This window comes from Lissotriton helveticus, chromosome 2_1 (genome assembly GCF_964261635.1).
Source record: "Lissotriton helveticus chromosome 2_1, aLisHel1.1, whole genome shotgun sequence".
Classification (NCBI taxonomy): Eukaryota; Metazoa; Chordata; class Amphibia; order Caudata; family Salamandridae; genus Lissotriton; species Lissotriton helveticus.
In genome coordinates this window covers 1,397,812,042-1,397,837,389 of record NC_136059.1, presented here as the reverse complement: position 1 = coordinate 1,397,837,389, position 25,348 = coordinate 1,397,812,042, and the positions used below count along the sequence as shown (strand labels likewise).

Here is a 25,348-nt window from a genome sequence, read left to right as displayed (position 1 = left end):
AGAGTTATATTCTTCAATCTGGAGAGGACAATCACATTCTTAAGTTTCGTACATAACCTCACATACCTAGATGTTTGTACATTGTTGTCCCTGAATGCATATGTGAAAACCTCTGGAAAGGAATATAACTGGAGCTGTAGTGAAGAAGACAATAACCTCATAAATTCACGTACCCAATGTATACTTGTCGTAGTAAGAGACAAACAATATATCGTGCTCACTCTGTTCTATTGTCTTTAACAGCCTCGAAGCACACCCCACAGGATATCCTAATATACGCATTTGATAGTCAATATTCTTGATGGTGAGAACAACATCTATAATGGTCAAAACAAGGAGTCAGAGTCAATACAGTAACACTTATAACAACACTAAATGCAGCGCAGAAATGCGCTGTTACCGTATTTCTGGAACATGAATCTGCATCCCACTCCTCACTGGTTCACGCAATAGTTCAAGTCCAAAATGAGGTGAATAAACACCAGTACTACGAACCCCAAGGAATATGGTGAAATCAGGGAAAAGGAGAAGACCTAACTAACTAAATAGAGAGCACCGGAAAACCACCCAGCCACCAGCGGAGCAATACCCGGCTGGTAGCGGAGCAACCCGGTGAGGCAAGACAAAGTGAGGGAGAATGTGTGCCCGGCCCGTCAGCGGAGTAAAACCCGGCTGACAAGCGGAGCGTAACACCAAGGAGGACAAAAACAGAGGGAGGATGCCCGGCTCTTCAGCGGAGCCAAGCCCGGCTGAAAAGCGGAGCTGAAATGAGGCAAAGGATATGGCAAGGGAATCTCGCCGGATGGCGGAGTAAAACCCGGCCGCCGGGCGAGATGAGAGAATACTGCAATGCAGTCTAACTGCGGAGAGACACAGAACGTGTCAAATGTACACAAGCGCGGTGGGGTGGCGATGTGTAAAGGAGAGCGCCGGCCGGGAAAGGCTCAGGATGAACCAAACAGAGCCGAGGACTCTCACTGCGGGACAAACACCAAGACGAAGAGAAACCGGAAGTCAGGCACAGGAAGTCAGGCACCGGAACGGACCCAACGGAGCTAGACGCAAGAACGTGAAGCGTCGCTCCATGGGTTAAGGGCACCTAAGTAGTGCATGTTTAAAGGGCCAGCGCACTAGGAGGGGGCTTGGGGCATGACACAATGTTAGAAGGCGGGCTGCTAGGTAATATAAGTACAGGTTTGTCGTACCCATGCCTCCGTCAAAGCGTGGTATCTGGCAGCGAGAGAGGGCCATACGTGGTCTTGAACCATTCCAGAGGAACGTCGTGGCCAAGCTGTCCAGTTCCTTGAACCAGGTCCCGGGAATGTGGAATGGGGTGTTTTGGACGATGTTTAGGAATCGGGGAAGAATCGTCATTTTAAAGAGGGCTACTCTACATAGTGGGTTAGACGAGAAGGTTTGCCACTTCTGGAGGACTTTTTTGGCTTTTGTGATTAGTGGGGTGATATTGAGTGCTAAAGCCAGTTTAGGGAGTAGGGTGACCCAGATCCCCAAGTATTTAAACGATTGTCGCCTAATGGGGATGGTAGACTGCCAATCAAAGCATTCTCTTGATAGATGCAAGGGTACCAGGGTTGGTTTAGCGGGGTTCAAGTTTTGGTCAGAGGCACATTCGAAGATGCGGAGTATCTGAAGGCATCTCGGGCCGGATAGGGCGAGCTCTGCGAGGAAGAGTAAGACATTATCTGCGTATAAGGCGATTTTGTCCTCATGAGGACCTTTCCACTTCCAGCCTTGGAACCGTTTGTCAGTAAGAATGAGTCTGGCCAGGGGCTCCATCGCCAGGGTGAAGAGGAGGGGAGAGAATGGACATCCGTGCCTTGTGTCCCTTCTGATTGGGAACACATCTGAGAGTACTCCATTTATGAGCATCCTTGTGGTCAGTTTAGAGTATGGGACCTGGACCAGACGGCGGAAGCCCTGACCCATGGCGGCAAGGACATCATCCAGATATCACCAGTTGACCGAGTCGAACGCTTTCTCAAACTCAACTAGGTGAAGAGCCAGATAGGGGGTTAGGGACTGGCGGTTGGCCAGGGCTAGGTGGAGGTGCCTGAGACAGTGCCTGATACTCCGCGCTGGCATGAAGCCGCATTGGTCAGGATGAACCAGTTTGTTGAGGTATGGTCTGAGAGGTTGGGCCAGGACTGTGTCGTAAATTGTGACCTATGTGTTAATTAAGGCTATGGGACGGTAGTCGGTATGGGCTGGCGAGTGTGGTTGCGTTTTAGGAATGATGACTATTGTAGGAGAGTAGGATCTGCTTCTTATATTACCCCCACTTTTTGCTGATGGATTACTGTTTTCGACTTAGACTGACTGGGATCCTGCTATTCAGGACCCCAGTCTATCTGCATTCTCCTCTAAATTGATTGCATGTACTTTAGGTACACTCCAGATTGGATACTGGGGCACCCTTATCAGTCCCTAGTATATAGTACATCATGTACACAGGGCATAGGTACCCAAGAGGCCTCCCAGGGGCTGCAGCATGTATTATGCCACCCCTGAGAGACCATTCAAAATGGCACCACAGGTCTGCTACGGCAACCTGTGTAAGGTGGTGCATGCACCCCTTTCTTAGATATAGGTTACCTATATCTATTCTAAATCACTGCACATATAAACCTATCAGTCACCCCTATGGCAGGCCTTATCAATCCTGAAGGCGGGGTGCTGAGATTTAGGTGAGAGGGTGCTTCTGCATGAGCAGAGCCTCTCTGCAGCCTTCGGAACCTATTGTTCAGGGTTGTCTGTGAGGCAGCCAACCATATATATTTAAGTGCAGGGGCGGAGCTTGAAGGCGGGATTCTAGTTAAAACCTGGCCTTTCGCTACAAGCCGGCAATTGTGCTTGTTGCCGCGCTGCGAGCTGACACCGCGCTGTTTGATTTAAAAAGCTGCGCGTTAGAAGCAATTTGATTAGAAATTGACTGTTCTTAAACTTATGTGTTTTTAACTATTTTCGCCACCTCACTTACTTGTATTACCAAATCGCGATCCCCTGCTCACAGTCACCACTCCCCTTGCTCTCTACCCTCAGGCCTTAGCCAATCGGCCGTACAGGGGCAGAGCTTGAAGGTGGGACACTAGGGCCAAATGCAGCCATTTGCACAGGAGCGCAGTGGGCGCACCGGCAGCGCGCCAAAGGCAAACCCGTCTGCGCCCGTCCGCGCCTGGCCGGGCCCTGGGGCCAGTGGCGCAGGGCGACTGCTCTCCTACCCTGCAAACACCCTCAGAGACCTACAATCCGCGTACTCGCCACTTCCCACTGCCATAGCTGAGCGAATCAATTCCGCGGGCATCTCTCGCTGGGCGCTCAGCCCCCCTGATAGGCGCAAGTGTGAAGCCAGCCCTACAAGGAGTGAGACATCCCTCCGTGTGTTGTACCTCAACACACGCTCTTTGGTAAAGCACCAATTAGACATCTTTATCCTCCTCACTACTGTAAAACCTGATATACTATTAATTACGGAGACTTGGCTTACTGCAGACTCCCACCCGGACATCCTGGCCACCCTCCCCCCAGATTATTACATCCTCAATGCAAACCGCTCATCAGGCCGTCCTGGGGGTGGGGTGGCAGCCATCATACAGAAACAATTTAAATTTATCACCATGGCTTCCCTTGATCTACCAGAGGTGGATAACTTGGTCATTAATCTAGAAACAGAGGCTGGCGCCCTCACGCTCATACTTATATGTCGGCCCCCCCAATCCATGCCCTTGTTCCCTATCTCCCTGAGTGAACAGATGGCAAACCTCATGACGCACTATGCCAGAATCGCCCTCTTCGGTGACTTTAACTACTGGTTTAACGATGACAAAGCTGGTCCTCATGCTACGGAATTATTCGAAGCCTTAACCAGCCTCAACCTTGTCCAACAAATTACTACTCCCACTCACATTAAGGGTCACACCCTTGGCCACATCTGGACCCACGACCTAGTACTATCTCGCCCAGTCATCTCCCCCTGCATTTGGTCGGATCACCACCTGATCGACGCGACCATCTCAGTCCGAGGCAGGGTCAAGGCCCCTTTCCTGGCTGGTGGGCTTTCGTGCAAATGGAGCTCCAATGACTCCCAAGGCTTCCTCGACTTCCTGGCCAACACCTGCCCCACCACCGACTCTGACGCCAGTGTCGAGTTAATGGATGGGGACACCACCAAATGGCTACAAACGGCCAGTGACCGGTTTGCTCCTCTCACTGCATTTCCACGCACCAGACACAGTAATTCACACAGATGGTTCTCTAGTACACTTAAAACACAGAAACTGAAGTTACGCCAATTAGAATGGAACTGGAGACGCAACTACTCCGATACCGACAGAACGCTCTTTGTCGCGGCCCGCAAAGACTACAAAAGCGCAATATCCTTGGCCAAATCTACTCACGTCTCTGACAGAATCCTTTCCGCCCATAATAAATCAAAAGAAATCTTCAAAATCATGAATGATCTCACATCGGACGACAGAACCCTCCCGACTCAGGTTCCTACACTAGAGACATGCAACGCTCTGAATTCCTTCTGTATCGAAAAAATAGCCAACATTAAGAACTCCATCCCCCCCTTCACCCCTGTAAGGTCTGGGGATTCCTCTCGCCTAAATCATCTGTCCCTGACCCACTTCCCCGCCCTCAACTCGAGCACCCTGTCAGAGCTCTCGGCCCATATCAAGTCAGGCTCCCCCAATGACTGCTGCCCTCCCTCAGTCCTCAGGGACGTCCGCCTCACTCTACCGGATGGTATCCTTCCCTTGCTGAATGCTTCCCTCAGCACTGGCACGGTCCCCAGCTCTTTCAAGGAGGCCATTCTAGTGCCATTGCTGAAGAAACCAGGAGCAGACCCAGCCAACCTTTCTAATTATCGTCCCATTTCCCTCCTGCCCTACCTGTCCAAGCTCCTTGAGGCCCACGTCACCCGCTGTCTCTCTAATTTCATCTATAGCTCTTGCTACCTCGAATCCAACCTAGCTGGCTTTAGGCCAGCCCATTCCACCGAGGCAGTTATCCTGGCACTATTGGACGCCTTGAGGGGGAATGCGGACAGGGGTACCCCTCAGGCACTTGTGCTACTGGATTTGTCGGCTGCCTTCGATACGGTGGACCACAACATCCTTCTCCACCGTGTAGGACAGGCCGGCATCCAGGGCCCTGCCTTCGAGTGGATCAAGTCCTTCCTCTCGGGTAGAGCGTAAGCAGTCAGTCTGGGTCCCTTCAGGGTGACCAAGGCTCCCACGACATGCGGAGTCCCCCAGGGCTCCTCCCTTTCTCCCTTATTATTTAATCTGTATCTTCGGCCAGTGATCCACTCGCTAAAGAGGTGGGACATCACGGTTTTTAACTATGCCGACGATTTACAGATCATTTTCCCTCTCGCTTCAGCTGATGCTGCAAATTGCTTTCAAACAGTTATGCTTCACATACAGCAGTGGATGAATCACAACCAATTAAAGCTAAACCCAGGAAAGACAGAGCTCATCATGCCTGGAAACAGCTCTGCATACTGGGGCCCCCAGTTCTGGCCAGACGAGCTGGGTCCTCTTCCTGCCCCAGCGAGCACAGTGAAGAGCCTCGGGGTGGTCATCGATGCGGAGCTCTCCCTCAAGGCTCAAGTGGGGGCTGTGATCTCATCCAGCATGTTCCAACTGCGCAAAATCCGCAAAATTGCCCACTTACTCACGCATGCGGCACTGGTACAGGTAGTGATCTCCCTGGTACTATCCCGCCTCGATTTCTCTAATTCCCTCTATCATGGTCTATCTCAGTCTCTGCTCCGCCGTCTCCAAATTGTACAAAACCAGGCTGCCAGATTAATCCATAAATCTCCGAAATGGCAATCCGCAAAACCCCTGCTGTGCAAACTACATTGGTTACCTATCAAACAAAGAGCAGCCTTTAAGATTGGCTGTCTGACCTTCAAAGCCCTTCATTGTACCAGTCCTCACTTCCTCAAAACCCTTATCGTGCAGCACCGTCCGGTACGCAATCTCCGGTCGGCTCACCTCCACCTGCTAGTCACCCCACCATAAAACTCAAAAAGTGGGGCGGCCGCAGGTTTGCCCATCTGGCCCCTAAACTGTGGAATCCCCTCCCCCTGTATGTCAAGATAAGCTGCTCTTAACTGAACTTCAGGAAGCTTTTAAAAACCTGGCTCTTTACTCAAACCGATTAAGCCTGTCTCACTGCAACCTCTGCACCTCTCAGCGTCAGGAAACTTATGGTGTCAGTGCGCTTTAAAAATGCCGCTTAACATAACATAACATAACATAACCTTGTGGTAAATGCTAACTTTAAAACGGGTGCTTAGAAACATGTCGTGTTTGGTGTCAAACACCTTGGAATCATACCTCCTCGCCGGTAACTGGCGGGTGGTATGATTCCACCCTTCTAGAGGGACTTATGTGAAACACCAGTACATCCGGTACCAGATTTCTCGACCTGGCCATCACAAAATGGATGCTGCCAGCCACAGACACGAGTCTGCCCTCCTGCTGCTGAGCCAAGCTCGAGCAGAGGAAGGCCTGACAATAGGTTTCCTGTCACAGGGAGGTGTGACCAACTCCCAGACAGGCTTTAGTGTATTGGGGCTGGGTGGGGCACTCTGAGAGTGCCAGAAAGTCTGCACTGGGGGCACATTTGGTGTCCCTGTGCATAGTTCAGCTCAAACCGGGTGCAGGAGCCATTTGCTCATGCTCTGGGGTGAAACTGGACAAAGGACATGGGTGTAGCCACCCCGCTGTCCTGACCCTCCCATAGGTGGGTCCCCAGAGTTTGTACAACCCCTTCCTTGAGTATAAAGTAGGAACCCTGATTACAGGACTTTGGATTTTATCTGGCCTAAACTCTACAAGCAGAAACCACGTACTTCAACAGTCTATACTTCGCTGGACAACAGAAGAGCCTCCCTTGGAGTAAAGGAGTTACTCCCCTGCGGCAGCGGGCACCGTAACACATCTGACTGGTTTGCATATCCCGTGCTTCTGATGACTCTGAAGATTTCTGCAACACAGGAGGTGGGTTCCCAAGCATCTCTGAGGTCGATCTGCTCTCTCAGCAGTTCTGAGACCAGTATCCCTCCTGGGGACCGTGCACCCTGAACACCTGTGCACTGTGTACTTTTGCAGTCACTGTGTCACTCCTTCGGGTTCCAGCGATTCTACGTGCTCTAGGCTCTGTGTCTAGTAAATTCGTTGCTGTTATACCATTTCTTTAGTATATAGTTCGGTCTCCCCCTGGAGCCCACTGTGTATTGTGCTATTTACTGTCGTTCTATTAATTCAGTATTGTGTGCCTTGTGCTCTAATCTCATAAAGAGGTTAGTAGAGAGTGTTTAGTAATAAATACATATATTTTATTTACCACTTGTGTGGTTCTCCTTTCAATTAGTCATTCAGGAGGTTCTGATCTGGTAAAACAAGCTGCTTTACATTCCTTCGAGACTTAGCCTGAAGGCTGCCCTCGACAGCTACCACTAAGTTAGCTTTTTTATAAAGGTTGTGTTATACCTGGCACAATTGGCATGGGTCTCCCATCCATTTTTGGCTGTTGCCTCCTGTGTTTTTGCTATGTGTTTTGCTGGTCTAGATGCTTTGGGCACTTTGCCAATGCTATTCAGTGCCAAAGTGCAAGTGCTCCCTATTGTAAAGTATTGTATTGGATTAGTGACTCCATGGTTGGTTTATTTGATTTACTTATCAGACCCTAGTACAGTGCACCATACCATGTGTTCCCAGGGCCTGTAAATCAAATGCTGCTGGTGGGTTTGTGAAACCAAAGGGGATGATGGACGGAGTGTTGAACATTGCAAGCACTCACCCCCAGTCAACTGATCTGGGTTTAATCCATCATCTTTCTTTAGCTCACTCCGCCACCCCAGTTCAGACATGGCCGTATGCAAATCAGTCTGACCCCGTGCCTCATGGGAACAGTCCAGCTCGAACTGCCAAGCTATGTCTTCCCTGGACAGGAAACAAGCATCCTGGGACTGGTTTCTGGCTAACAGCTGTCGTCAGCCAGGCTAGCTTGTATCCAGTGGCACTGGTTGTGCCACCCACAGAAGCAGCTTGTAACATGTGATTCAGGCCTGCCATTGCAGAGCCTGTGTGCAGCCTGGGGCTGCCATGTCGACTTGGCAAGTGCAACCACTTGCCAGTCCCCAAATCTTCCCTTGACTACCTATTAGTCACCCCTATGGTAGGCCCAAGGGCATGGTGCATTGTATGTAAAAGGTAGGACATGCCCTGATGTGTGTAGCATGTCCCGATAGTGATTTACAGCAAATTTCGTTTTTTCAACATTGCAAGGCTAACTGTTCCCGTAGGCCAGAATGGGCAGTTTTATTATAAATCTTATAATCCTAACTGACTCAGGGAACTAGGTAGTAATTCGAGTTTAGTATGCCTGAACTCAGAATAATAAAATACATATTTTAGTGATGTTGGTTTTAACATTCTGTGTTTGAAAATACCACTTTTGGAAAGTAGGTATTTTCTTGCCTAGCCATCCAAGCCTGCCTCTGCTAGGTTGTGTATTCCTGGTCTGGTTTGTGAGTGACAGGGACTGGGGGATTCCAGGAGACAGGGTGAGTCAGCTCAGGGCTGAATAGACCCATCTGCAAGGGGAGTGGCGGGAGGGGAGCACCTGGGACCTGATTATGCTGTGCCTGCCTTCCACAATGCTGGCTCCATTTCCTGTGGTGCGTCTGATGTCCCTGGCCTACACTGTCAAAGGAAAAGAAGGAGTCCTGTAACCAAAGTGCTCCAGGACTGCACAGAACTGGTTTAGACTAGGCACAGACAGTCTCTGCCGTCAGAGACAATGGATTTTGGTGTATAAAAGAGGGGACCCAGACCTCAGAACCTTAGATCACTTCTGGGAATCAAGACAAACTTTTGCTGAGGAGAAGAACTGGGAAACTACAGGAGGAGACTACCCCTATGCTGCGTGGTGTTGGGGTTGGCCTGCAGTGGTTGCTTCATTGCCAAAGAAAGGAGCAAAAGGACTGAGTGTGCTTTCATCATCTTGAGGAAGATCTCCAAGAGCTTGAACTTGAGCTTGCCTCCTGCCCGAAGTCTCAGGGATACAAGACTTCACCCCTTCTGCTTGCCTGCGTCTCAAACTGCGGTTTTAGCTGCTGCAGAAAGAAATTGCAACACCGACGACGGCGAGCGACCCCGTCTTCTGCACCAAATCCGTGAGCGCTGCTCTGACTTGCACCGTAGGCCTGCCGTCGGCTGCCGTGCCACATCGACGCCAGCGAGCGATGCGGTAACCTGCCCGAACCCTGAGCGCTGCTCTCACCTGTGCCATGGTCCCGACGCCTGCTGCTGGGCCACATTGACTCCGAAGCTGACATCGACATCGCGGAGCCGATCCTCGACGTGGGTGACCGAGAATCCATCGACAGCCGGACATCATAAGGAACCGTGATTTCGGCCCAATCGTGACGTCACCTCCCCGACACAGTAAGGAACCGTTGTCTCACCTCCCATGCGCTGCAGTATGGAACCGAGTCTAGACCTCTCTTGGGGTCGTTAGGAACCGGCGCCTCGCAGGGTCAACGAAGCCGCACCTCCCTGACGCCGTGAGCTGTCTTTGTTTTTCATCGCTTTTCAAGGTACTGTTCTTTGGGGGTCTGTTTGACTCCGGGCCCGACACCGCGCAGCTCGCGGTCGTCGCCGTACTTTGGCATTTCTCCTGATTTTAAGTGAACAACCCATTTTTAAGCATATCTTGAGTACAGTATTGTGGATTTTTGTAGTTTGGTCTTGTGTTAAGTCTAAATAAAAATACTTATTTTTATAATACAACCTGTGTGGAGTCCATCTGTAGTGTTGTTCCTGTATTACTGTATGTGTTCACAAATGCTTTACACACTGCCTCTGAGATAAGCCTGCCTGCTTGTGCCAAGCTACCAAGTGGGTGAGAAGGGGTTATTGTGGGAGTGTAGCCCCTTACCCTGACTAGACACAAGTGTCCCTATTTGGTCAAAGGTACCTACCGCTGCCAACTAGAGACCCCCAAATCTAACAAGGACCAATACCTTACACTAGGAAGTCCTACAGGACCGAACGGGCAAAATGCCTGTCCCTGCAGACCGAACTGTCCAGGCAACAATTCTTTACAACAAGGGGTGGTGATGGACAGAGTCTCTGAATTAAGCAGAATACTCTCACCCAGTCAAGAGATCAGGGCTAGATCCAACACCGTTTTTTAGCTCATTGCACCATCCCAGTTTCAGAACCTGGCTGTATGCAAATTAGTCTGTCCCTGGCCCAGTGCATCATGGGAACAGGGCAGACCAGACTACAAAAGCCAATTCTTACACTGGGAAGGAAACAAGCTTCCGGGTACCGGTTTCTGGCATTTCAGCCGTCTTCGGCCCGGCTTGCTTGAATCCTGATGGTGCAATGAGCAAGGGACACACATCTGAGTATACCCTTCCACGCTTAGGGTGGACAAAATTATTTACAACAAGGGGTGGTGATGGACAGAGTCTCTGAATTAAGCAGAATACTCTCACCCAGTCAAGAGATCAGGGCTAGATCCAACACAGTTTTTTAGCTCATTGCACCATCCCAGTTTCAGAACCTGGCTGTATGCAAATTAGTCTGTCCCTGGCCCAGTGCATCAGGGGAACAGGGCAGACCAGACTACAAAAGCCAATTCTTACACTGGGAAGGAAACAAGCTTCCGGGGACCGGTTTCTGGCATTTCAGCCGTCTTCGGCCCGGCTTGCTTGAATCCTGATGGTGCAATGAGCAAGGGACTCACATCTGAGTATACCCTTCCACGCTTAGGGTGGACAAAATTATTTACAACAAGGGGTGGTGATGGACAGAGTCTCTGAATTAAGCAGAATACTCTCACCCAGTCAAGAGATCAGGGCTAGATCCAACACTGTTTTTTAGCTCATTGCACCATCCCAGTTTCAGAACCTGGCTGTATGCAAATTAGTCTGTCCCTGGCCCAGTGCATCATGGGAACAGGGCAGACCAGACTACAAAAGCCAATTCTTACACTGGGAATGAAACAAGCTTCCGGGAACCGGTTTCTGGCATTTCAGCCGTCTTCGGCCCGGCTTGCTTGAATCCTGATGGTGCAATGAGCAAGGGACTCACATCTGAGTATACCCTTCCACGCTTAGGGTGGACAAAATTATTTACAACAAGGGGTGGTGATGGACAGAGTCTCTGAATTAAGCAGAATACTCTCACCCAGTCAAGAGATCAGGGCTAGATCCAACACCGTTTTTTAGCTCATTGCACCATCCCAGTTTCAGAACCTGGCTGTATGCAAATTAGTCTGTCCCTGGCCCAGTGCATCATGGGAACAGGGCAGACCAGACTACAAAAGCCAATTCTTACACTGGGAAGGAAACAAGCTTCCGGGGACCGGTTTCTGGCATTTCAGCCGTCTTCGGCCCGGCTTGCTTGAATCCTGATGGTGCAATGAGCAAGGGACTCACATCTGAGTATACCCTTCCACGCTTAGGGTGGACAAAATTATTTACAACAAGGGGTGGTGATGGACAGAGTCTCTGAATTAAGCAGAATACTCTCACCCAGTCAAGAGATCAGGGCTAGATCCAACACCGTTTTTTAGCTCATTGCACCATCCCAGTTTCAGAACCTGGCTGTATGCAAATTAGTCTGTCCCTGGCCCAGTGCATCATGGGAACAGGGCAGACCAGACTACAAAAGCCAATTCTTACACTGGGAAGGAAACAAGCTTCCGGGGACCGGTTTCTGGCATTTCAGCCGTCTTCGGCCCGGCTTGCTTGAATCCTGATGGTGCAATGAGCAAGGGACTCACATCTGAGTATACCCTTCCACGCTTAGGGTGGCAAAATTATTTACAACAAGGGGTGGTGATGGACAGAGTCTCTGAATTAAGCAGACTACTCTCACCCAGTCAAGAGATCAGGGCTAGATCCAACACCGTTTTTTAGCTCATTGAACCATCCCAGTTTCAGAACCTTGCTGTATGCAAATTAGTCTGTCCCTGGCCCAGTGCATCATGGGAACAGGGCAGACCAGACTACAAAAGCCAATTCTTACACTGGGAAGGAAACAAGCTTCCGGGGACCGGTTTCTGGCATTTCAGCCGTCTTCGGCCCGGCTTGCTTGAATCCTGATGGTGCAATGAGCAAGGGACTCACATCTGAGTATACCGTTCCACGCTTAGGGTGGACAAAATTATTTACAACAAGGGGTGGTGATGGACAGAGTCTCTGAATTAAGCAGAATACTCTGACCCAGTCAAGAGATCAGGGCTAGATTCAACACCGTTTTTTAGCTCATTGCACCATCCCAGTTTCAGAACCTGGCTGTATGCAAATTAGTCTGTCCCTGGCCCAGTGCATCATGGGAACAGGGCAGACCAGACTACAAAAGCCAATTCTTACACTGGGAAGGAAACAAGCTTCCGGGGACCGGTTTCTGGCATTTCAGCCGTCTTCGGCCCGACTTGCTTGAATCCTGATGGTGCAATGAGCAAGGGACTCACATCTGAGTATACCCTTCCACGCTTAGGGTGGACAAAATTATTTACAACAAGGGGTGGTGATGTACAGAGTCCCTGAATTAAGCAGAATACTCTCACCCAGTCAAGAGATCAGGGCTAGATCCAACACCGTTTTTTAGCTCATTGCACCATCCCAGTTTCAGAACCTGGCTGTATGCAAATTAGTCTGTCCCTGGCCCAGTGCATCATGGGAACAGGGCAGACCAGACTACAAAAGCCAATTCTTACACTGGGAAGGAAACAAGCTTCCGGGGACCGGTTTCTGGCATTTCAGCCGTCTTCGGCCCGGCTTGCTTGAATCCTGATGGTGCAATGAGCAAGGGACTCACATCTGAGTATACCCTTCCACGCTTAGGGTGGACAAAATTATTTACAACAAGGGGTGGTGATGGACAGAGTCTCTGAATTAAGCAGAATACTCTCACCCAGTCAAGAGATCAGGGCTAGATCCAACACCGTTTTTTAGCTCATTGCACCATCCCAGTTTCAGAACCTGGCTGTATGCAAATTAGTCTGTCCCTGGCCCAGTGCATCATGGGAACAGGGCAGACCAGACTACAAAAGCCAATTCTTACACTGGGAAGGAAACAAGCTTCCGGGGACCGGTTTCTGGCATTTCAGCCGTCTTCGGCCCGGCTTGCTTGAATCCTGATGGTGCAATGAGCAAGGGACTCACATCTGAGTATACCCTTCCACGCTTAGGGTGGACAAAATTATTTACAACAAGGGGTGGTGATGTACAGAGTCCCTGAATTAAGCAGAATACTCTCACCCAGTCAAGAGATCAGGGCTAGATCCAACACCGTTTTTTAGCTCATTGCACCATCCCAGTTTCAGAACCTGGCTGTATGCAAATTAGTCTGTCCCTGGCCCAGTGCATCATGGGAACAGGGCAGACCAGACTACAAAAGCCAATTCTTACACTGGGAAGGAAACAAGCTTCCGGGGACCGGTTTCTGGCATTTCAGCCGTCTTCGGCCCGACTTGCTTGAATCCTGATGGTGCAATGAGCAAGGGACTCACATCTGAGTATACCCTTCCACGCTTAGGGTGGACAAAATTATTTACAACAAGGGGTGGTGATGTACAGAGTCCCTGAATTAAGCAGAATACTCTCACCCAGTCAAGAGATCAGGGCTAGATCCAACACCGTTTTTTAGCTCATTGCACCATCCCAGTTTCAGAACCTGGCTGTATGCAAATTAGTCTGTCCCTGGCCCAGTGCATCATGGGAACAGGGCAGACCAGACTACAAAAGCCAATTCTTACACTGGGAAGGAAACAAGCTTCCGGGGACCGGTTTCTGGCATTTCAGCCGTCTTCGGCCCGGCTTGCTTGAATCCTGATGGTGCAATGAGCAAGGGACTCACATCTGAGTATACCCTTCCACGCTTAGGGTGGACAAAATTATTTACAACAAGGGGTGGTGATGGACAGAGTCTCTGAATTAAGCAGAATACTCTCACCCAGTCAAGAGATCAGGGCTAGATCCAACACCGTTTTTTAGCTCATTGCACCATCCCAGTTTCAGAACCTGGCTGTATGCAAATTAGTCTGTCCCTGGCCCAGTGCATCATGGGAACAGGGCAGACCAGACTACAAAAGCCAATTCTTACACTGGGAAGGAAACAAGCTTCCGGGGACCGGTTTCTGGCATTTCAGCCGTCTTCGGCCCGGCTTGCTTGAATCCTGATGGTGCAATGAGCAAGGGACTCACATCTGAGTATACCCTTCCACGCTTAGGGTGGACAAAATTATTTACAACAAGGGGTGGTGATGTACAGAGTCCCTGAATTAAGCAGAATACTCTCACCCAGTCAAGAGATCAGGGCTAGATCCAACACCGTTTTTTAGCTCATTGCACCATCCCAGTTTCAGAACCTGGCTGTATGCAAATTAGTCTGTCCCTGGCCCAGTGCATCATGGGAACAGGGCAGACCAGACTACAAAAGCCAATTCTTACACTGGGAAGGAAACAAGCTTCCGGGGACCGGTTTCTGGCATTTCAGCCGTCTTCGGCCCGGCTTGCTTGAATCCTGATGGTGCAATGAGCAAGGGACTCACATCTGAGTATACCCTTCCACGCTTAGGGTGGACAAAATTATTTACAACAAGGGGTGGTGATGGACAGAGTCTCTGAATTAAGCAGAATACTCTCACCCAGTCAAGAGATCAGGGCTAGATCCAACACTGTTTTTTAGCTCATTGCACCATCCCAGTTTCAGAACCTGGCTGTATGCAAATTAGTCTGTCCCTGGCCCAGTGCATCATGGGAACAGGGCAGACCAGACTACAAAAGCCAATTCTTACACTGGGAAGGAAACACGCTTCCGGGGACCGGTTTCTGGCATTTCAGCCGTCTTCGGCCCGGCTTGCTTGAATCCTGATGGTGCAATGAGCAAGGGACTCACATCTGAGTATACCCTTCCACGCTTAGGGTGGCCAAAATTATTTACAACAAGGGGTGGTGATGGACAGAGTCTCTGAATTAAGCAGAATACTCTCACCCAGTCAAGAGATCAGGGCTAGATCCAACACCGTTTTTTAGCTCATTGCACCATCCCAGTTTCAGAACCTGGCTGTATGCAAATTAGTCTGTCCCTGGCCCGGTGCATCATGGGAACAGGGCAGACCAGACTACAAAAGCCAATTCTTACACTGGGAAGGAAACAAGCTTCCAGGGACCGGTTTCTGGCATTTCAGCCGTCTTCGGCCCGGCTTGCTTGAATCCTGATGGTGCAATGAGCAAGGGACTCACATCTGAGTATACCCTTCCACGCTTAGAGTGGACAAAATTATTTACAACAAGGGGTGGTGATGGACAGAGTCTCTGAATTAAGCAGAATACTCTCACCCAGTCAAGAGAGCAGGGCTAGATCCAACACCGTTTTTTAGCTCATTGCACCATCCCAGTTTCAGAACCTGGCTGTATGCAAATTAGTCTGTCCCTGGCCCAGTGCATCATGGGAACAGGGCAGACCAGACTACAAAAGCCAATTCTTACACTGGGAAGGAAACAAGCTTCCGGGGACCGGTTTCTGGAATTTCAGCCGTCTTCGGCCCGGCTTGCTTGAATCCTGATGGTGCAATGAGCAAGGGACTCACATCTGAGTATACCCTTCCACGCTTAGGGTGGACAAAATTATTTACAACAAGGGGTGGTGATGGACAGAGTCTCTGAATTAAGCAGAATACTCTCACCCAGTCAAGAGATCAGGGCTAGATCCAACACCGTTTTTTAGCTCATTGCACCATCCCAGTTTCAGAACCTGGCTGTATGCAAATTAGTCTGTCCCTGGCCCAGTGCATCATGGGACAGGGAAGACCAGACTACAAAAGCCAATTCTTACACTGGGAAGGAAACAAGCTTCCGGGGACCGGTTTCTGGCATTTCAGCCGTCTTCGGCCCGGCTTGCTTGAATCCTGATGGTGCAATGAGCAAGGGACTCACATCTGAGTATACCCTTCCACGCTTAGGGTGGACAAAATTATTTACAACAAGGGGTGGTGATGGACAGAGTCTCTGAATTAAGCAGACTACTCTCACCCAGTCAAGAGATCAGGGCTAGATCCAACACCGTTTTTTAGCTCATTGCACCATCCCAGTTTCAGAACCTGGCTACAACCAGGCAACAATTCTTGGCATACGTGTGCAAAGATGCCCATGTTACTGCCTGACAGATGTCCAGAACTGGGACACCCCGAGCCAAGGCCGAAGTTGCAGCCTTTCACTTGATGGAATGGGCCCTTAATCCCTCAGGGGCTGCTTCTTGGCCCTGGCATTCTAGATCTTAATGCAGGGAACGACCCAGCGAGAAATGGTCCATTTCTGCACTGCCCGCCCCTTCTTAGCTTTCACGTATCCTACAGAGTTGGTCGTCCACCTGCCTGTCTCTTTTGTGTGGTCAAGGTAGAATGACAATGCCCTTTTTGGGTACAGACAGTGGAGATGCTCCTCTTCCTTAGAGGGATGCGGGGGAGAAAAGAAGTGGGCAGATGATGGATTGACCCAGATGGAATGGGGTCACAACCTATGGTAAAAATTAAACACAGGTGTGAAGTACCACTTTGTCTGGGAAAGACATCATATAGGAAGGTGTGCAAGACAGCGCCTGCAACTTACTCACCCTCTGGGCAGATGTTTTCGCCACAAGAATGACTGTCTTAATGGTAAACAGCCAGAGGGGACAGTTGTGTAAAGGCTCGGAGGTAGCATACACAAGATAAGTAAGGACCAAATGAAGGTCCCACTACAGCATAACATAGGACATGGGCGGAAACAAGTGAGCCAGCCCGTTTAGAAACCTATGTACAAGTGGAGATCTAAAGAGAGAGGGTTGGTCTGGAAGCTGCAAAAAAGCGGCTAGAGCAGAAAGATGCTCCTTGAGAGTACCCAATACAGAACCATGCTTGGCAAGAGTTAGAATGAATATAAGAACAGTGGAGCGAGAAGAATGAAAGGGCAGTAGACACTTCTCTACAGTATAATACAAATTGCTACCACCGACAGGCGTATACCGTCTTAGTGGTAGGACCTTCCTCCTGAAGTTCCATGAAAGGGGCAAAAGCTAGACTTGCCATGAGGTTTAGAAGAGAGTCCCAAGGATCTGGCCATAACTTAAGAGTCCTTGAACCTCACTATGGTCAAATCTGCATTCTCCCCAAAAAGACTGGTTCCATCAAAGGGCATGTCCATCAAATTTGCCTGGACATCACCCAACAAGCCAGTTGTCCTAAGTCAGGCGTGGTGTTTCAAGACCACTATTGTGGAAATCAATCTGCCCAATGAATCTGTCGTATCAAGGTGACACCGTATGGTGAATTTTACTGCATCGCTCCCATACTTAACTGCCTGAGAGAGCACAGCCCAGGCCTCCTCTGGGAATTGTGGCAGCACTTGCACAACCGTCTCCCAAAGGGAGTGGGAAAAATGGTCCAATAATCATGTGGTATTTACCAACTGCAATGCCAGGTTGGAGGAAGAAAACATCTCCTTACCAAGTGTAGGAGGCTGCTTTAGTGCATGTTGCACACTTATTTAAGTGAAGCATGATGCACTAATCCAGACAACCCTTATGGTGTTTTCTGTGGGCTTAGACAACCATAGAATGCTCTAAAAGTGGTAGTTGTGGAGAGCAGCCTTCAGACCTCGTCCAGAAGAGGTGTAAAGCAGCTTGTTTTACCAGTGGTAAACATATAGTGTAGGTTAAGTGAAAAAGAACCACATATATATTTATTATAAACACTCACTAACACTTTGAAATAACTCCGTCCCAGAGATATAATCACAATACACGCAGTACTTCAATAATAGAACAGGTAAGTAGCACTAATACACAGTGGTCTCCAGGGGAAGACAAAACCATAAACTCAAAAAGTGGAATGCGAAGTGCAACCGAAGTTGAGACTGGGCCCAAAGGACTTACATGAGCCAGGGACCTACAGAATCACTGAAGGTAAGTACCAAGGAACCCCACGGAGGCCGGGTGCACAGTGGGATCACGACGGCTTGCTCAATAGAAGTCAATGGGGAAGTCGCAGTTGCAGTTTTCAAGAAGAAGGTCCCTTCTCAAAGGACCCTGAAGAAACCCCATGGAAGAGGGAAGGTTGGAGAGTCACCCCACCCATGGATATCCCAGGAACCATGATACCTACACTAGGGAAGATGGGTGAATAGGTGTAAAGTGATGTCGGAAACTGCCGTAGCCCTCAATGGAGGACTTCAGTGAAGATGTCGTTGGTGAAGAAGGTGAAATAGTCCAGTGGAATCCAAGGGTGGATTCTCGAAGAAGAGTACCTGCAAGCAGAGGGGACAGAGTCTATGCAACTCGGGAGTGACCAGGAGGCACGGGAGGGCAATGACAACCAATGAACGAAGATGCAGGAGAGTTGACGGTGACCTTGTTGATGCAGCTGTGAGGACCAGGCGATGCTGTGGAAGACCAGGATAAATGTACGCTGTCTGTCGGGGGTACCAACAAACCTTGGTGTCAGCAACAGACGAGGAAAGCGAAGAAGGTGCAGTGTCAGGACCAGCAAGGTCCAAGGGACTCAATAAAGTGCAGGAGAGTCAGAGCAGGCCCTGAGCAAGCAGGGGAGCCCACTGGAGCCAAAGAAGACCCTCAAGTGGACCCACAGGCCAAAGGTACAGGAGTTGCAAGAGGACCTCAAGCAGCTCACCAAGGAAGCAGGCCCACAGTGCAGAGGATGCGGTGAGGACAAAGATCTTGGTATCAAAAAATGCTAGAGGCTGGAGCTTCTTGTAGCCCAAAGATCTCTGGAGTAGAGAGTCAACAAGACTTGGTAAGGGCAAGTCGCCACAGTACACAGGGGTGCTGTTCCAGCAGTTCCGATGAGGGCTACTGGCCTCAAACTCGGTGAGAAGACAGTGCAGGCCCCAAAGAAGTTGCAGAACCACCACCTGTGTGGCTGAACCTATCTGAGTGTGTGATATGTAAAGAGCAGCAGATCGGTCAGCTTTCGTGCAGTGCTTGCAGATGCAGAGGAGTGACTCCTTCACTCCAAGGAAGATTCCTAAGGGTGTCTTTGATGCCCACAGGCCTGGAAAAGAACCTGATTGAAGCACAGGCACAGACAAAGCAGACGACTAGTAGGACGATGAGACCAGAAGCAGCACAAGTCTTCCAGATGCAGTCTCATTTCCCAAAGTAAAGTCCAAATTGCCCAAACGGTTGAAGATGAAGTGGTTTCGGATCTGAATCTTGTCCCATGAAGAATCTGAAGAGCCACCAACAGGTAAGCCCTTAAGTACCCAAAGGAAAGGGTTGGGACAATTCACGGGTCTCTCCCAGAGGAGGGGCTGGACAGAGGGGGAATACTTCCATGTCCTTTGCCAAGTTTCGCACCAGAGCAGGAGCCGTTGACTCTAACTAGAGTATGCCAGGAGAGCACCAAATCTGCCCTTCAAAGCAGTCTGGTGGCACTGGCAAGTGCCCCCACCCCAGCCCAGTACTATAAGTCCGGTCTGGGGGGTGGTCATACCTCCGTGAGACAAGAATCCTATAGTTCTACCTTCCCCTGCTCAAGCCTGGCTCAGCAGGAGGGGGGGCAGAATTGTGTCTGTGATTGGCAGCAGTACTAGCTTAATGTTAGACTTTGAAAGGCTGCTACCAGGAATACAGGGTGAATTCCGTCGGTGCGGGAGCGGACTCCCTGCACACTGCCGTGAGGACAATCTAATTAGGCCATTGCGCGCCACTCCCGTGTCTCCTACCATGAATCCCGCTCAATCAAGATCGGAAGAGTTTACTTGCACGGAGGCCGTTGCGCCACCGGAGCACAGACCGGTGGCTCCCGCTTCGCGCCCGCAATCTGCCACAGCCGCCATCGAGATAATCTCATTCTCCATGCCACTAGAACGTGGCACCAACCGCATTCTATCGGTATCTCACCCTCCTGGCATTCTAAGGCACTTATACACAGGCATGCTTATTTAAATGTCTTGATGATGATCCAAGCATTGTTCACATGGAACGAAACCTCGTCGACACCATAAAACACCTTCTACAATGCCTGTAATGCTACCATTGACTATGTAAAGGTGTTCCTTGCGATTTGTTTACTGTATTGATATTTTTTTCTATAACACACCCTGAGCTTTGCCTGAGCCTCCCTTAAATGTTGCCTATATGTTTGTTGTTGTTTTTGGTTCTGTAGTAGGATGCAGGCTTGTGTCCCACTTTCAGTATTTTTGCTGTGTACATTTCTTAAATAATTGCCAGTATTAAATATTAAACCTCGGTCCGGCTGGACAAGGTTACTTAATATAGTACTGACTGGGTCTATATTCATCTTTTTTCCCTAGGGACCGTTGTAGTGTAAAATAATGCTACATCTAGTGACAAGATTTCAGTACTTTTCCATTTACATTAGAATGGGAGATTTCGGGCCATTTTTAGGTCTCGCCTACGCAGCCCTCATGCGCTGCATAGGAAAAAGACCTTTCGCCATCGGCACAGCTTTGCGGGTAAAAACGTGCACGTGTTGCATTGCTTCCAATGGCAACGCATGCACGTCTGGCGATTCCCTTGCGGGAGCGAGCCTTGAAACCATATGGTTCCTGCTCGCTCCCGCAAGGGAAACAGGTGCAGGCCCTCTCCCCTCTCCCCTCCTCCTGCTGCCAGCGCGAGGCGCGCACACTTGTTCTTTTTTGGATCTATTTCACAGGGAAGCAACTAAAGAAAAGAAGGAAAGTGAGGCTGTGAACACATTTAAGTCACGGTTTTCAGTAAGTGAGGAGCAAGACAGAAGATTCAGTTCCGAATGTTGCTGGCGCAAGGGGGATATTCACAAGGCGAGGAATCCACACGGCAGATGTATCTATCAGAAACAATGTTTCTGAAATAACTAATAAATAGATTTGATTAAAAAATCTTGTGCCGATATTTAGACAACCATAAGATTTTGGGGGAGACAGGTAGCTCTGCCCATATACTTGTTCTAAAATGTGAAATGTATTAGCAGGGCTAAGGGAAAACAGAAAGATACTTGGCATTTTACTTTTTTTTTTTAACTGAACTCCATTCTAACTAGAAAATATGACGTGTCTTCTTTTTAAAAAACAACCAAAAGGTAAGGCAGGAAAGAAAGTAAAAGCTATCTAGAATAGAGTATGTTTGTAATGTTTCCACTTTTCTGTAAAAGACGTGTTTCATGTTAGCCAACAGAGAACGCATTTCCTCTCGACTTTAGAAACATCGCGATTAGTTCAGGGTCCTGATTAGCTCACTTAATTCGCCCTGATCCCGAAAGGCAGAAAAACCGTCTCACGCAAATTATTGATCATATTTCTTTTTGAAAGGAAAATTATGTTTCTTTGGAAGAAGGTCGAGAGTTTGGGGGTGTTTTGTATGCAGCTTCCACCTAGCACATACCGCAGTGCTCCCCGGGACTACATCTCTCCTGAAATATCTGCTGCAAAGTTGGATTTGCTGCACAATCCTGCAATTTATCGGCGGCTTCCTGACATGAAAGCGCCCTGAAGCAAGCAGCACTCTGGGAAAAAGTTGCATTGAAAATGCAGTTTTCACCGGGGGAGTGGGGCTGAAGGAGTGTCTGGGAGAAATATTTTCGAAGTGTCGCGCACTGCTGGTTTTTTTCTCCTAAAAAGACCATTTGTGCAGTTGTGAGTAGTAAACATAAAAGTGAAACAATTAAGAAATAATTGTCTCTCATAGAACTGTGGGCACTATTAGACGCAGCGTGCGAAAAAATATTTTTTATGATAGTAGTTTAATTTTCGGAACTAAACACGAAAGTAATATCAGAAATAAGTGAGCACCCCCTCTTTCCACAGGTAGTTTTATTTTTTTAGAGAAGCACAGACGTGCCATATCTGTTATGTAAATTGGGCGATAAGTGTTGTGCCTAAATATAGTAAATAAGGCACCCGTTGCGGCCTGTGTACTCCTGGGTAGGTACCTGTGGTGGTTGGCAGAGCCATTTCTTTGCTTGTTAAAGCGGGTTTGTAACTCGGGGCAGGGATCTGCTTGAAATCATGTGTGCTGCGTGAGAACGGCATGAGAAATGTCAATAAAAGCAAGTATTTCCGTAGCCACCAGGTGAGCTGTGAAGGGGCGCAGTCGTGTTTAGCCAATGCTGGAGCAGTGCGCGACTCTTTGGCACGCGCTCTGAGGTGGCCTAGCAGTGGCGCAGCGCTTTCCAAACATCCCAAATATATTAATATAATGTAGGCACCCTCTGCCTGTCGCTGACCGCCTTACTCCCTACTACTAACTCACCTCATCCCTCCAGGAAAAAAATATTGTACAAGAGTGATCTGGGGCGAAGACAGCACCGAGCCAGATCAGAGACCGTAGAAAGTTATGCTTCCCCTCTGGCTCGGCTGAGCCGGACCTCACAAGAGGGTCTGGAGGAGGAACAGAATCAGACCATTTTCTTCTACTTCCTGCTCATTTATTTGTGAGGCTAAAATAGCGCTTAAATATATTTTGATGCAGCAATGATCAAAGCCTAAAGCTAAAGCATGAGCTGAGAAAAACTTTTTATCTGAAACTGAGGATCTATCAGATATCTGGGGAAGAGGCATCTGTAGAGCAGAGCAGCACAAGACATTTCTGTGATGAAAGAATGAGTGTTCAGATCTACACCGTGTGCATTCTCGTGTATAATGTTAGTGGTTAGTCCCCCTGTCCCAATTCCCAAACTCCAGGCGCAGGGTTAAATATTCCTAGACATGTAAATCTCTCTGCCCTGAAGTTTGGGGGCATGATACAAGGGCCATGCAGCCCTAGTGGTCGCGGCACGGGGTCGCTGCTACCAGGACCTGAGGAGCTCTTTTTTATTTCATCTGAACGTGCTAGCTTCACAGGCCCCCAGAGTCACACTGCTCGCTGCAGGGGAGCTGGTACCTGAGGTATGCTTAATATACACCACTGTCTGTGCTCAGGTGGCCTCACCCTCAAGATCTCACCATCACCCGCTGCACTGGGCAAATGCCACTCAAGATAGGAACAACGCCACACACGGTGAACAGGGGAGCTACCACTCATGACCTGAACGGCCACTGCACTGGGCAAATGCCACTCAAGATAGGAACGATGCTGCACACTGTGAACAGGGGAGCTACCACTCATGACCTGAACACCAGCTGCACTGGGCAAATGCCACTCAAGATAGGAACGATGCCTCACACTGTGAACAGGGGAGCTGCCACTCAAGACCTGAACACCAGCTGCACTGGGAAAATGCCACCAGAATGGCACACACTGGGAATAGAAGCTGCCACTTAAGACCAACACAAGAGAGCTACCACTAAAGACCAGTCCTGAACAACATCCACTGCACTGGGCAAATGCCACTAGAGATAGGGATATAGAGATATGCCACACACTGGGAACAGGAGCTGCCACCTTGAACCTGTTAAAAAAAAGAGAGCTATCACTGAAGACCTGAATAAACACCCGTGCATGGTGCACTGGCAAATGCCACCCACGACAGAAACACATACATACACTGTGAACAGAAGAGCGGCCACTCAGAACTGAAAACAACACAGGCCGTGCACCGGATCCATGCATCCAAACACAGACTGTGCACCGGATCCATGCCTCCCAAAGACCATACACCAGATCCATACCTCCCAAAGACCGTGCACCGAATCCATGCCTCCCCACAGACCGGGCACCAGACCCATGCCTTCCACAGTCCGTGCACTGGATCCATGCGTCCCCACAGACTGTGCACTGGATCCATGCCTCCCCACAGACCGTGCACTGGATCCATGCCTCCCCACAGACTGTGTACCGGATCCATGCCTCCCACAGACGTGCACCGGATCCATCCCTCCCCACAAACGGTGCACCGGATCCATGCCTCCCATAGACCGTGCACTGGATCCATGCCTCCCCACAGACCGTGCACTGGATCCATGCCTCCCCACAGACTGTGTACCGGATCCATGCCTCCCACAGACGTGCACCGGATCCATCCCTCCCCACAAACGGTGCACCAGATCCATGCATCCCCACAGACCGTGCACCAGACTCATGCCTCCCCACAGACCGTACACCGGATCCATGCCTCCCCACACATACTGTGCACCGGATCCATCCCTTCTCACAGACCGTGCACCACATCCATGCCTCCCCACAGACCGTGCACTGGCTCCATACCTCCCACAGACCGTGCACTGGCTCCATGCCTCCCCACAGACCGTGCACCGGATCCATGCCTCCCACAGACCTTGCACCGGATCCATGCCTCCCCACAGACCGTGCACCGGATCTATGCCTCCCCACAGACCTTGCACTGGCTCCATGCCTCCCCACAGACCGTGCACCAGATCCATGCCTCCCCACAGACCGTGAACCGGATCCATGCCTCCCCACAGACCATGCACCAGATCCATGCCTCCCTACAGACCGTGCACCGGATCCATGCCACCTCCCCAAGGAACGAAAAGCCTCTGCATTGAGGGCAGGGCACGGTGGAGCTGTCTCACAAGGCCTGAAGGGCGTCACTGTGCGGACTAGGTGTCACTAAATTCCTGAACAACGTAGCCACAAACACTAGAGGGAGGCTACCAACAGCACACTATGCAAAGGGATGCTGCAATCAGGGCCCCTGCAGCCCCTCTAGCCCCTTCAAAATACCACCCAGGAACTGTGCACTCAGAACGCCCTGCACATGCGAGTTGTCACCGAGCACCCGCATAGCCCAAATGCCCAACGTCCTCGAGGACAGGTGAAGTCACCTTACTCTGGTATTGCCCCAGTGCTCTAAGCACAGGTTGGGGGGAGTGGGGGGGGCTGCCACAAGTGCCCCGCCAGCCTCGCTACTCTGAGCACAGCCGCTAACAGGAGGATGGATGATAATCCCAGGGGCATAGCTGTGAGGAGTACAGCAGGTGTAGTGGCACCGGGGACTTGAGGTCTAAGGAGGCCACTGCACCCTAATTGTAGATTTTTTGTATTTACCGAAAACTAGTTGGACCCCCATCTTCCTTGCTTACGTTAGTGCCTCTGGCACCCTTGTTTCGCCCACAGGGTTGGGGGTTAATCGCCACTGAAGGTGTTTATCAGCCCCTGCTCCGAGCACAGAATGTGCCTGATACACGCCTTAAGTGGCAATGACCCCCCCCTTCTGTTCATAGCTGTGGGTCACCCTTGCCCCTGAGCGCGCGGCACCTCGTTGCTGCACACAGTTGGCAGCGAGTCCAAGTGGCCTGGTAAATGCGAACCATGAGAAACTGTTTTGGGGGCTGGAGTCGCACAGCAGCAACGTTTGTTTTTCTAGTGCTGTAAGTTTGCTTGACGGA

General features: G+C 49.9%; 1 protein-coding gene across 1 annotated transcript in view; it reads right to left on the bottom strand.

Moving 5' to 3' along the window:
• The window catches only part of LOC144820261 (dynein axonemal heavy chain 6-like), a 1,187,310-nt gene that overhangs the window by 731,977 nt on the left and 429,985 nt on the right, over positions 1–25,348 (bottom strand). The window lies entirely within an intron of this gene.